Source organism: Herpailurus yagouaroundi, unplaced genomic scaffold, assembly GCF_014898765.1.
Source record: "Herpailurus yagouaroundi ecotype Mexico unplaced genomic scaffold, PumYag 164, whole genome shotgun sequence".
Taxonomy (NCBI): Eukaryota; Metazoa; Chordata; class Mammalia; order Carnivora; family Felidae; genus Herpailurus; species Herpailurus yagouaroundi.
This window is the reverse complement of record NW_024412405.1, coordinates 10,229,105-10,241,405: the sequence shown is the minus strand read 5'-3', so window position 1 is coordinate 10,241,405 and position 12,301 is coordinate 10,229,105. Positions and strand designations below refer to the sequence as shown.

Sequence of the window (12,301 nt, the reverse complement as noted above, 5' to 3'; positions counted from 1 at the left end):
GTATTTCAAGTTTCTTTAACTTTTACTTTAGTTCACAAATATAGTTTCATGGTTACAGCATGTTTACTCAATAACCAGTCCCATGATTTGGATACATTTTCAGGGTGCAGTGTAGGCAGGAGGAAGAGAAGTGGCAGCTGGGTGAGGATCTGATCCTCCTGCCCTCCCTACCCCTCCCCTCCTGAATGTACACTGAAGTCCTAAGCCTCAATTTTAAGTCTTTTGCTTAAATTGGATTTATGGTTTGTAGCTTTGGCATCGGATCCATATGTTTAACATCTAAAAGAGAAAAACAATGCTGAGAAAGGCACCACTCAGGGAGCCCTGCTCCTTTCAGTGTGTGAAGTTCCTCTTTGCCCAAAAGCCTTTCTGACCTGTAACTGAGCCGGAATGGGCCCCTGAAAAAAGTCACAGTGTCCTAGAGAAGAGCCAGAGAGGCTGGCGTAGCTGAAGCCTCAAAGGAGAACGAGATCTGGAAGGTTTGCAGTCACGCCTCAGTGAGGCTAGTTTCAGATGACAAATAGCACAAGCAAAAAAAAAAGGAAAAGCAAAACTTTAAAACACTACAGTCAGAAACACCACTTAACCACGTCCATGCTCATGTCTGTTATTTGCTCTTTTCTTTGACAATATAACTTCTTAGGGAACAGAAATCCCAACATTTTTACTAATTTTTAAATCCTGGTTCAGTCCTTGAACACAGATGTATGGAAGCAGATTTAAAACTCCTCCTTCAATTCTAACTCCATACAAAAGCCTGAAATCCTAGTGGATTTTGGTTTGAAGGTGTTTTATTTTTTAAGGAATTTACAACTTTATGTGGTCTTCAAGTTGGATAGGATAGAAAACAGATCAACAATAATAAAAGACTTAAGTGTTCATTCAGAGAATACCACCAACCAAAGAAGAGGGACATCTTTTGTAATGAACTGAAACGTGTGGTATAGACATAACTACTAAGGGCTGGTTATTCTAGCCTAGGTGGTTAGTGGAAGGCCTTGGAGAGAGTATGAGGTGTGAACAGAGTCACAGATGGCCAGGGTGTGGAAGGTGGATTGAGAAAAGGGTTTTCCAGGTAATGGGAATATCCTCTTGGGGAAAATTATTTCTGAAGACATGTTGTTGGACAGGATGGGGTTAGAGGACTTTGGGATAATGGCACACCAGGGTGACCACAGTCTGCAGGCAGCTCTGGGACATATGAAACACAACCTGAACAGTTGGCACATTAAACAGTGCAGAGATAAGAAGGTGTTGTGTCTGGTTTTGCTTAATTGAGAAATGATCTATGTTGTGACATTTTAGAGAACATATTCAACTATAGACTACTACTCTACACACAATGAATCCTCAGTAAAATAAATTTTAAAAATGTAATGTGAGAAGTGCATTTGGTTTGTTTCTAAATTTCCAAATTCAAAATTCTAAGCTTTGCTGTAGAGAATGTTAGCAGTGTGTGTGTGTGTGTGTGTGCGCACGCGTGCGTGTGCGCGCATGTAATAAAATTTAAAGACTGGTTTTGTTAAATGCTATGACTTTGGGTCTTTAGGTCATTTAAGATTGTTCCCAATGACATTTCCGCAGGGGATTAATTTAAATAATACTTTAAGCAAGAATGCTCTTGCTTCATGAAGACAGGCTATGTAATAAGATCATTAATAGAAAAGCAACAACAAAAAAGCCTTAAATTCTTATCAGTATTTCTCTGAAATACTTGTAGCTAAACAAATTGCTGTAGTATCTCCCTAATCAACTCAGAAGCAGACAACTTTAAAAGGCCACATATTCTTTTTGAGATAACCTTCTGATGAAAGACAACAACAAAATACTTCTAAAAAGATATATTTCTACTTACGTACAATCGTGAGAAAGCTTCAAAGGGAATATCAATTAAAAACAGAGTTTAAGTATCATGATAATTGATTTAGTGTAAATACAGATGAGAAAAATCTGAGCTGCAATTTTCACCTCCCTGGATAGCTGTTGTCTTTATTCATGTACTAAAATATTTGAAGAAATGAATTTGCTGTAAATTTTGTGCCACAACATCAGGACTGTAATATATCTTCTAGAGCTTAATATTTAAAGAAATTATAAAATTATTCTATGTGACCAAATCTAATCATGGGATGCAGAAATAAAGAGACAAGACACAAAACTGAATACATTTACAAAACCACACTTGGAGAAATTCCTCCATTTCCATGCTGGGAAACAAACCATAAACACTGATCAAAAGCAAAATGTCAAAATGATGTTTCATCAGATAAAAGGGTAATAGAGCTTTACTATATGCTTATCTGACCTAGAAATTTGAATGCACATTATCTATTTCAATCTTTAGCCCATAGTTTTTGGGGTACAGTGTATAACATGTATTACCCACGTTATATATGAAGAAAACTTGGATCTGAGAACATACATCATTTGCCTATTATTGTTCAGTTAGTAAGAGATGGCATTGGTTCTTTTTTTTTAAGTTTTATTTACTTATTTTCAGAGAGAGAGAGAGAGAGAGAGAGAGAGAATTCCAAGCAGGCTCCATGCTCAGCACAGAGCCCAAGATGGGGTTCGATCCCATGACCCTGGAAAATGACCTGAGCCAAATCAAAAGTCAGATGCTCGACTGACTGAGCCACCCAGGTGCCCCAAGATGGCATTGGTTCTAAATCTGACATGTGTTGGGCTTTGAAAGTGCCCTTGCTTTGTGGGGCTCTTATGCTTACACATCCAAATGTTCATTATACACACATAGATTCAAACTAGCTCCAGTGCCTCTGCACCTGTCAAAATACTGCCCTGTATTAAGGCCTTGTCTGGACATCCCATTATGAAATGGTCTCTTTTCCTCCAAGGTGAGAAACAGTCTTTCCTTCCTTGGTTTGGATATTTTATGAAATCATCCTTGTTGAGTTTTAAAACTCAATTTATTTATACAAGACAAAACATAGTTTCTCTATAGTGAAAGTGTTACAGTTAAGTTCTTTTTTTTATTATTTACTTATTTTCCCAGTTAACTTCTGATATAAATCTTGACTTATGCCAAAGCCTGAACAAGGTAAGAAGTGTTTATGTGCAGATCCAAGCCTTTCTTGGGAGGAAGTTTTGGTGTTCTCGTTTCTGTCCTCACCAGCTCACATCTGTAGAATACCAAGAAGTTCCATTTGCAAAGATCACTTCCTGCTCACCTGAGAAAACATTGATCTTGTGAAACAGACTAATTCCAACTTCTCCGGACTCCTTTATGAAAGCTTTATGTCTGCTTTGCTCTGCAGTGTACCAGGGAGAGCCATTTGGTGACTGCTGTTCATTTAAATCCCTCCATTAAAATGAGATCTGTAGTTCATAAGGTCATCCCAGAAAGACAAAGCTTTAAATAAAATTGGAACTAAAAAAAGAACCCTCAAATCTCAGAGAGGACAGAATAAAATAGGTTTATAACAATATGGGTTGTAACAATGCTCTACTCCCACACAGCCTACGTGCCGGAACAAAATGTTTCCCAGGCGGAGAAGAGGATTTATGCCTCTGTACATTCATGAAAGCAGACAAGATCAATGGGAACCCTGTAACCACCCTGGTGATGCCACACACAGCAAAACATCCAGCCAGAAAGGCGCATGTGCTGCCGACAGCCCTCTGCTCAGACGTCTGCAGGACTGACTCCAGATAGTATGGGATTTGGGGTGGAGGGTAAAGCCTGGATTTGGGGCAAAGGTGGAGCCAGTTACCCTCTCTCCAGATTGGTGAGTTGGATAAGTGCCTAACCTTTCAAAGCCCATTTTCTCACCTGCATGGACATGAGTGAGATCACGTCTACCCATCACAGTAGGACCACTAATGAGATCAGGTATATATAGATTTGAGAACTATAGCTGGCATTTAGGAGAGATTAAATGGGGTTAAATTTCCCCCATCTTCTACCATTTATTGTCATTGCTCCTGTTATAGGAATTTAAATTGGAATACCTAATATCCAAGTCTTTGGTGAAATTGGAAACAATAATACAGCAAGATAGGTAGTTCGTAGAGAGACCATCTACCATCTCCTCTGCTCCTTTTCCCCCCACAGGACTCCTACCCCCCAGTCACCATACTCTTGATGCCTGGACCCTCACAATACCCTTGTCCATCCCTCTGCTCCGCAGTATGAAAAGTCACGTGATTCTAGATGCTCCCCAAATGGTGCCCTGTCTCTGCATTCAGATAAGATCATCCCAGAGGAACTTTTCAGAGCTGCCTCTTTCCAGAAAGCTCCCTTCTGCTTAGAGATACCAGGATGCACCCTTGTCCCTCCCCACTCTCTGTGTTTCCACACAGAGGGCAAGTCTCATGTTCTGCTCCGTATCTGCCGACAGGGAATAGTAGTGGTGATGGTAATGGTAGTAACTATAATAATAATGATAACCATCATTTAGTCATTACTCAGTATGTGCCAAGCACAATACTCAGAATTGGATAAACATTACTTAACTACTTAACATGATCCTTAGAAAACCATACAAATCAATTATTATCACTCAAATTTTATTTACTTAAATACATATGTATAATGTGAGACTTAAGCAGATAAGGAATTTGACAATGTTCAGATAGTACTTTGTAAATCTAGGTTTTGATCCCTGTTTGCAAAGCTATTGGATGTAGTAGTAAATAATTATAGAGTTTTCATGTATTCCATGCCAGTCACAGAGCAATCTTATGATCTAGACTTCCGGTGGAGGCAAAGGAGAGATGAGGGAGAAGATTCAGATGAGAGCTTTACATGTAAACAAAGAGCATGAGAATGTGTATGTCATAGGTAGAGACTGAGCCATAGACAAAGAAAAGTCATCCAATCATTTGATAGAAGTTATAATGTCATTGTTAATTGTATCAATGGCTAAGGTTTAAGATATCTAGAGTTTACAGAGCAGGCCAAAGAAGGAAATGGACATCTCAACTGTCAATACAAAGATGCAAAAGAAACAGCTTCTGTTTTAGATTTATTTGCTTTTTAAAAAAATGTATCCTTATTCAAACTCATCACTTACCCCTAAGGAAAAGCACCATGTATTACAGAAATACTTTTGATATGAAGATTTCCATATCAGTTCTCTTCGTATATTCTTTAAAAAGTGTTTTAGAAACAAAGGAAAGTGGTCCTCACCCTAATTGTTTACCATTTACCCACATATATTATTTGGGCATCAGAATAGGCTTAGTAAAAGCTAATTAAGATCAAGACATTCTTAACTTGATAATTCCCTTAACAGCAGAGAGGAAGTGCTATGCTTTGCAATTACGTGGGCCATTGAACACATGAAGTAAAAGGGATTAAACTTGTTATGACTCATGAACATGCCCCCAAATTACCCCAATCCCAGTGTTATCTGGTTTAAGGGAAAATGAATTTGCAGAAAACAAAGAGGTACTTTGTCCTCGAATCCCTGAGATCTTCAACAACAAAATCTGCAGTTTGACAGTGCACTGGCCTGACCACAGTGCAGTGGGAAGAACTCTGGGGGCTCAGCCATTTGTTGCCTGTCTGGTGAAGTCATAAGTCATAGGCTCCCAAATCTCTCTGTGAAGTGGACATAAAAGTACTTGGCCAACCAACGTCACAGGATGCTATATGAATCTCACACATTATTTTAAAGAAGTAAGAAGCAAAATCACGAACTGAGGCTGAAATGGTGGGTAAGTGTCCAAATCCTGAGAGGTGTAGCTAATTATGCCAAAAATGAGTTTTGTTCTGAGAATATGTAGTTCAATAAATTAAAGCAGGCAAGTGACAAGATCCTATGGAGATGCTTAAAGTATTGCTCTGGTCACTAGACTGTCGGATGTGAGGCATGCAGTTAAAATACCATCCCTGTGGACCATGCCATAGGTGGGAGGGCCTTTTTCTGAAATGGCAGCAGCAGGACGGTGACAAATGCACAGATGTGAGAACTGTGGAGGAGGAAGAAATGATAGGATGAATTCTAACAGTGGCTTACTTTCTGCACTGGCTGCCTGCGGCTTAAAGCTGGCCTCTGCATCTTTTCCAATGTCTGTTTCCTGTTCACCGTCATCACCTCTCCATCCAGAACGTCCTTTCACAGGTGTTTCCTGGCCCCTGCACCCAGAGCCGCATGACGTCAGTCAGCTCGCCTTATGCTCTCACAATACCTTTTGGCCAAGTGCTGCATTGGCCAGTGTTACATTACATTGTTGCATTAACAGTGTTGCATTGACAGTGTTGCATTTTGCCTACCTGTCCGTGGGATTGTCTTGCTCTGACTGACAGCGTAACAGTTCCCCAAAGATGTCCACATTCTATTCCCTGAAACTTGTGAACATGTTACCTTATATGGCAGAAGGCCCTTTGCATGAAGGGTTAAGTTAAAAACCTTACCATAGTGAGATTACCCTGGATAATATAGGTGGGTCCAGTGTAATTACAAGGGTGTTTGTAAGAAAAGTAAAAGGGCGATATGACTATGGAATAATCATCAGACAGATGTAGTGTTGAGGACTTTGAGGCTGGAGGAATGGCCATATGCCAAGGAACCCAGATAGCCTCTAGATGTTGGAAAAAGCAAAGAAATGGATCCTTCTCTAGAACATCCAGAAAGGAATGTAGCTCTACCAACACCTGGATGTTAGCCCTGTGAGACCCAGGTCAGAATTCTAACCTACAGAATCATCATGTAATACATTTGTGTTGTTTTAAGCCACAGAATTTGTGCTAATTTGTTACGGTAGTAATACTAAGTGATGATACTTGCACCAGACCGTTAGCATCTCAAGGGGAAGGACTACATCTTTGATCTCCTGAAGCATCCCATACATAGGCTCTTTGTGCTTGTGATATCACTTTCATTGAATACCACAGCCTCCCCCTACCTTTCCTGCCCTTTTAAAAATCATTTTCTCCCTTGTGGAGATATGGAAAAATAATTAAGGAAGTGTGTTGATAAACACAGTCTTTGGTTTCCTTTGCATTTGGAATGGCCTTGCAGCATTTTAAAGGTGCTTTCACCTTTAAATCCTCAATGGAAGATTAATTAATTAATTAAATCCTCAATGGAGATTTACTATCTCCAGCTAAGAGTGGACTTTATCCACATTATGATTAAAATAATGTACAAATAGGGGCACCTGGGTGACTCAGCATCTGATTTTGGCTCAGGTCATTCTCTCCTGATTCTTGAGTTTGGGCTTGCTGCTGTCAGTCTGTCAGCACAGAGCCTGCTTCAGATCCTCTGTCCCCCTCTTTCTGCTCCACCCCTGCTTGTGCTCTCCCAAAAATAAATAAATAAATAAAAATAATAATGTACAAATAGGGCAGAGAATGTAAAAAATGAAAACAGTTGTGTTGCATGAGAAAGTAAAGCTTTAAATTTGTTTTTGTGTGGGGGCCACCTGGGTGGCTCATTGGTTGAGCATCCAACTCCTGATTTCCGCTCAGGTCATGGTACCACTGGTCATGAGACTGAGCCCTGAGTAGGGCTCTGTGCTGACTGTGTGGAGCCTGCTTAGGATTCTTTCTCTCCCTCTCTCTCAAAATAAATAAATAAACATTAAAAAAAATAAATTTGCTTTTGTGTGGTTATTGTAACAATACTTTGTCTTGTAGCCAGTACTGCTGCTGAAGGAACACCACCTTCATGGGCCCTTGGTTTATAAAACACTTGCAGTGGACAGTATCTTAGGGGTTATCTACTACTGCAGTGAACCTCCCAACTTTAAGAGGAACTGAGACCCATCTTTGTCTGCAGTAAAAGAAAGCAGGATCAGAAAGTCCTGCCTCACACCCAAGGCTAGTGGTCTGAAGCTACAAGTAGGAAATGTCAACTCTCATTTACTGCCTGTGCCAAGACGCTGTTTATAACTTTATACGGCCTGCCATATACCTGTTGACAGATGCTGCCATTAGTTAACTTAGAGTGGGTATTGGTTGGGAAATTGAGCTTCTCAAACTTCCTATAATGGTTTTGGATATTTAGTAAGTTCTCCCTTCACTTTAAGATAAAAAAAAAAAAAAGGAAGACGAGGAGGGATTCTACTCAGTAACAATGGCGGCAGTCACAAAGACTCAAATACATTTGCATTTTTAATCTTGCCTTTTGGCACAATTCACATTTGCGTCATTGAGACCCCCTTCTGGAAAAAGAAAAAACATATAATTTCTAATGTAACCTAAGACAACAAAGTAAAAGAGATGACAAAACATTTTTTTCCCATTTAAGGGCCTCATAAAGAATATTCATTTATCCACCGTATAATTTTTTTCCAAATCACTAAATCTGAGACCTTTAAAATGAATTATATTTTAAAATACACTTTTGATATTTTGACGTTAGAGACTCAGTTAATATTAATATCTATCTCTGGATTTCCTTAGATTAAGGTCTATGCATACTTCCTTTTGTCAGAGATTTGATGTGGGTATACACTTCAGAGATTTTACACACCATTAATCTTCTAATGACTGCTTTTGAAGGATAATTTTATTTTTTCCAGTGTATATTAAGTCATATTTTTAAAGAAGCCATTGGATTTTCAATGATTTTTGAGGTCTGATAATTTGCTTTCCTTTCCAGTGCCTTGAATCCTTTAGAAATACAAAGTGAAGGTCATCAATTTCAGTACATAATTCCATCAGGTGAAGGGCTTCATACACTTCTCTACTTCCCCCTTTATTTTCTCCCCCTGTTTATTCATTCAAAGTTAGTTTTTCATAGTACAAATGCTTGTTCTTATCCTGGATATGAATATCATGCATTCTTTCACATTAGGCAAAGAACCATTCAAATATATGAAACCTTTTAAAGGCAGATGAAAAATAATTATGCTCATTTGAAGGGGCACTGAGGTACAAACACAGTTGTCCAAGAGAAGTAACTTCAGCAAATTAAAATGTAGAAGGTAAGAATGCATCAATATGCAAAGAAGCAACTTTCTATACTTTGTATTGGGAATTAGAAAGGGCAACATCTGATGTTTGATAGTCAAAAGGCCAAAAAGTAAAGGGAGGGATCTGTGAGAATTATCTAAGGTGCCTAGGCATATTTTACACCACGAATTCTCCAGTGATTCTCAAATATTAAGTACTTTCAGTGGTAGAGGAAAGTAAGTAATCATGTTTACTGGTGAGTCTGTGGGATATCGTCTCAAATAGCACCTCATTAGTAGGAGTTCCTTTGGAATCTTGATTCTACACAAATTCGTTAAAATTTGAATTTTGAAATTTTTATTCTAAATTTTAATTTGATATAAAATATTTTAAAATACTTACCACAGCTAAAATTGATATTGCACAAAGATATACTTATGGTTTCTCATACCCCCATATACTGCTCTGTTTCCAAGGGTATCCATACACATTTGCAAAGGATGCTTGCCTCCAGAAAACACTTGTCTGCTATTGAGACAGAAAAATAATGTCCTCTGAACATTTTTATCATTTTGAGTTCATGTCACCAGGTCAGTCTCATCTACATATTTTGCCTTCTATTTTCTAAATCAATCCTCCCTCCACACCCAATGCAAAATTTAAACCTATCACTCACACTAAGGTGTTGAATCTTTTCTTTTCATACTTACCTACATTGTAGAGTTCCCTTTTCATTTTCAATGTCCTATGCATTTCGCCTCTGCTTATCTAGCATCACTCTCCAGGCATTACATCATTCCTTAAATCTGTACAGACCCTATTCACAAACTTTGGGTTCTGTCAGATTTTTCTCATAATGTGACTCCACCATGGAGAAAAATAGGTTAGCTGAGAGGCAACAAAAAATTCCAGCAAGAAGATACTAATGCCTCACCAGAGAGACATATGAATGCAAAAAAAATCCACATTGAAGTAGAGAAAGGGATGAGAAATGAAGTCAGATCTTTTAACACAGCTTGAGGAAAGTTTTTTTTTTTTCATGTGTGTATGTGGGTGCACACAGGCAGACATATGTGTGTATCTCTGCATGTTTTATCCAAAATGGTACGATGTTGTGCCATATTCATAGCACATCAACACTATGAATTAGGAGAATCCTTTCTCCTATGGCTCTGGTCATGACGAACAATGAGACCATAATAGGAGAATTCATATGCTGAGGTATTTGTGGTTTAGCTATAAAATAAGATGACTGAAATGGATGACTTTTAAAATTTCTTCTAGGCAAGACAGAAAAATACACTAAAGCACAAATAAAGATAAGAAATAATGAAGTAAATAACCAAAAACCTTTCTTTACCTTTTCCTCCCACTCTAGATGTTCAAACTGACTTCTGTTGATATTCCTAAAAATAAAATTAGAAACATGGTATGCTGGGAGATGTGTTGTTATGTGTGTAGAAGAGAAGGGCTCTAATCAAATAGATATGCTGAACGTTTTTACCCAGGTCCAGGGTTTGCCCCTCATTGTGTGCATGGAGTGTGGTAATTTACAAAGCATTGTCATATGTATTATCTCATTTGAGGCCAGCAAAATAGACATAGTGACATTAATTTATATGACCAATAAGGACTAAAGATTAGAATGACCAAGTCATTGATTCAGAAGTACACAACTCTAAGCCAAAGGAGCTCTGCAAGACTAAGGCAGTTTGGATGGGGCCTCTGTTAATGCTGGCATCAAAATGTGCCATAGAATTCATTAGGAGTACTCTGATTTTTGTCAAGACTATCCTAGCCTCTCCAGAGTATTTGTTAATAAGAATAAACCTGTTGCAGAGTATTTATAGCAGCATGGAGCATGGGATTCTCCATTTCATCTTTTTCATAGACTTTTAGAGCTAAGCCAAAAATAGGACACATACAAATCTTTATTACTCTTTGTGAGGTAAACCTTCACGTTTTTAATATTATAGCAGGTGTTTTGATAATCTACAATTTGTTGCTGTTAGCAACTGTCAGGGAATGAATATGGAGAATGAAAGAATAACCCAATTTTTACAACAGAATACAAAAGGCTTAAAATAATCCCAGCTGGCAGTATTAACAGTATAATACATGGCACATATAATATACAAAGATGTATATCTAGAAACAACTATTGACAAAAATATCCATCTTTGTCCCAGATTTTATTAGAAATTGGAACTTAAAATGAGTTTTAGTCAGTAATGTTTCAAAAAATCAAATCAGATCAAATCAAATCAAATCAAAACTGGTCAAGAATTTTCTCTTAACAGGGGTACCAGGGTGGTTCCAGGGGCACCTGAGTTAAGCATCTGGCTCTTGATTTGGTCCCAGGTCATGATCTCAGGGTTCATGAAATCAAGCCCTGCATCGGGCTCCATGTGTTGACAATGCAGAGCCTGCTTGGGATTCTCTCTCTCCTTCTCTCCCTGCCCCTCCGCTGCTCCTGTTGCCTTCTCTCTCATAATAAATACATAAAATTTAAAAATTAAAAAAAAAGAATTTTTTTCAAATAATTTCTTCCAAAAGACAAAAAAGTTGGGAAAAAATGGTTGGAACTGATGATTTGATCATACTTATAAATCATAAAAGTTCTCTCAAATTTGGTCAAGATACTGATTTCTTTCTCTATATTCAGGATATGTTGATTTAAAAAGAATATAATATTTTCTAATTGCCAGTTTCTCTGAGAGCTGGGATTTAAAATTTGGAAAGCAATTTCACTGCTAGTTATGACCAACTAACCAGTATAAAATCAACTCTCTTACCAAATATGAAAGCTAGGTACTTTAAAAAAGAAAAGAAATGAATTTGATTAAAAGTACTATAAAGCTTCCTACACAATTAGGACTTGAGGGGTCAACATCTCAAAGAAAAGGAAAACACACGGAGGTGAGCACATTATTATATATCATTCATCCTCTTAAGAATTTGCTGTTTCAGAAGTAGAGAAAGGCAAAAGGCTGAAAATCAGAGCAAAGCTTTTGGCAGTCCACAATGCTGAAGATAAAAATTGGAGACAAAATTGGAGATTAAATTGGAACTCTAGTGTGCCAATGAGTAGTGCCCTTGGTAAACATCCAGGATTTCAATTGGAACCCCTAGAAAGCTATCCCTTAGCCAAAAATCAAGCTAGAAATAGACACGCTAACACACACACACACACACACACACACACACACACACACATACAGGAAAAACAACTTCAAATATATTTCATGCTAGGATAAATTGGGATTTTCTGTCTCTACTGTAATTACCTACACACACACACACACACACACACACACACACACACACATCTCCTCTCCAAGGAAGATACAATCATAGACAATCTCTATGGATTTATACCTAAAATGTTCAATACTCAAAAGTTGCCAAAATTTTTTTACATGCCAAAGTTACAAAAAG

General features: G+C 38.0%; 1 protein-coding gene across 5 annotated transcripts in view; it reads right to left on the bottom strand.

Annotated features, from left to right (window-relative positions):
- The window catches only part of FGF14 (fibroblast growth factor 14), a 617,422-nt gene that overhangs the window by 144,643 nt on the left and 460,478 nt on the right, over positions 1-12,301 (bottom strand). The window contains exon 1 of one of the 5 annotated variants that reach the window (XM_040487125.1): positions 5,982-6,093. The exons of the other annotated variants lie outside the window; for them this stretch is intronic. The gene's annotated coding sequence lies outside the window, so the exon portion shown is untranslated. Of the gene's footprint in view, positions 1-5,981; positions 6,094-12,301 lie in introns of those variants that run through there. 5 annotated transcript variants of the gene reach the window in all.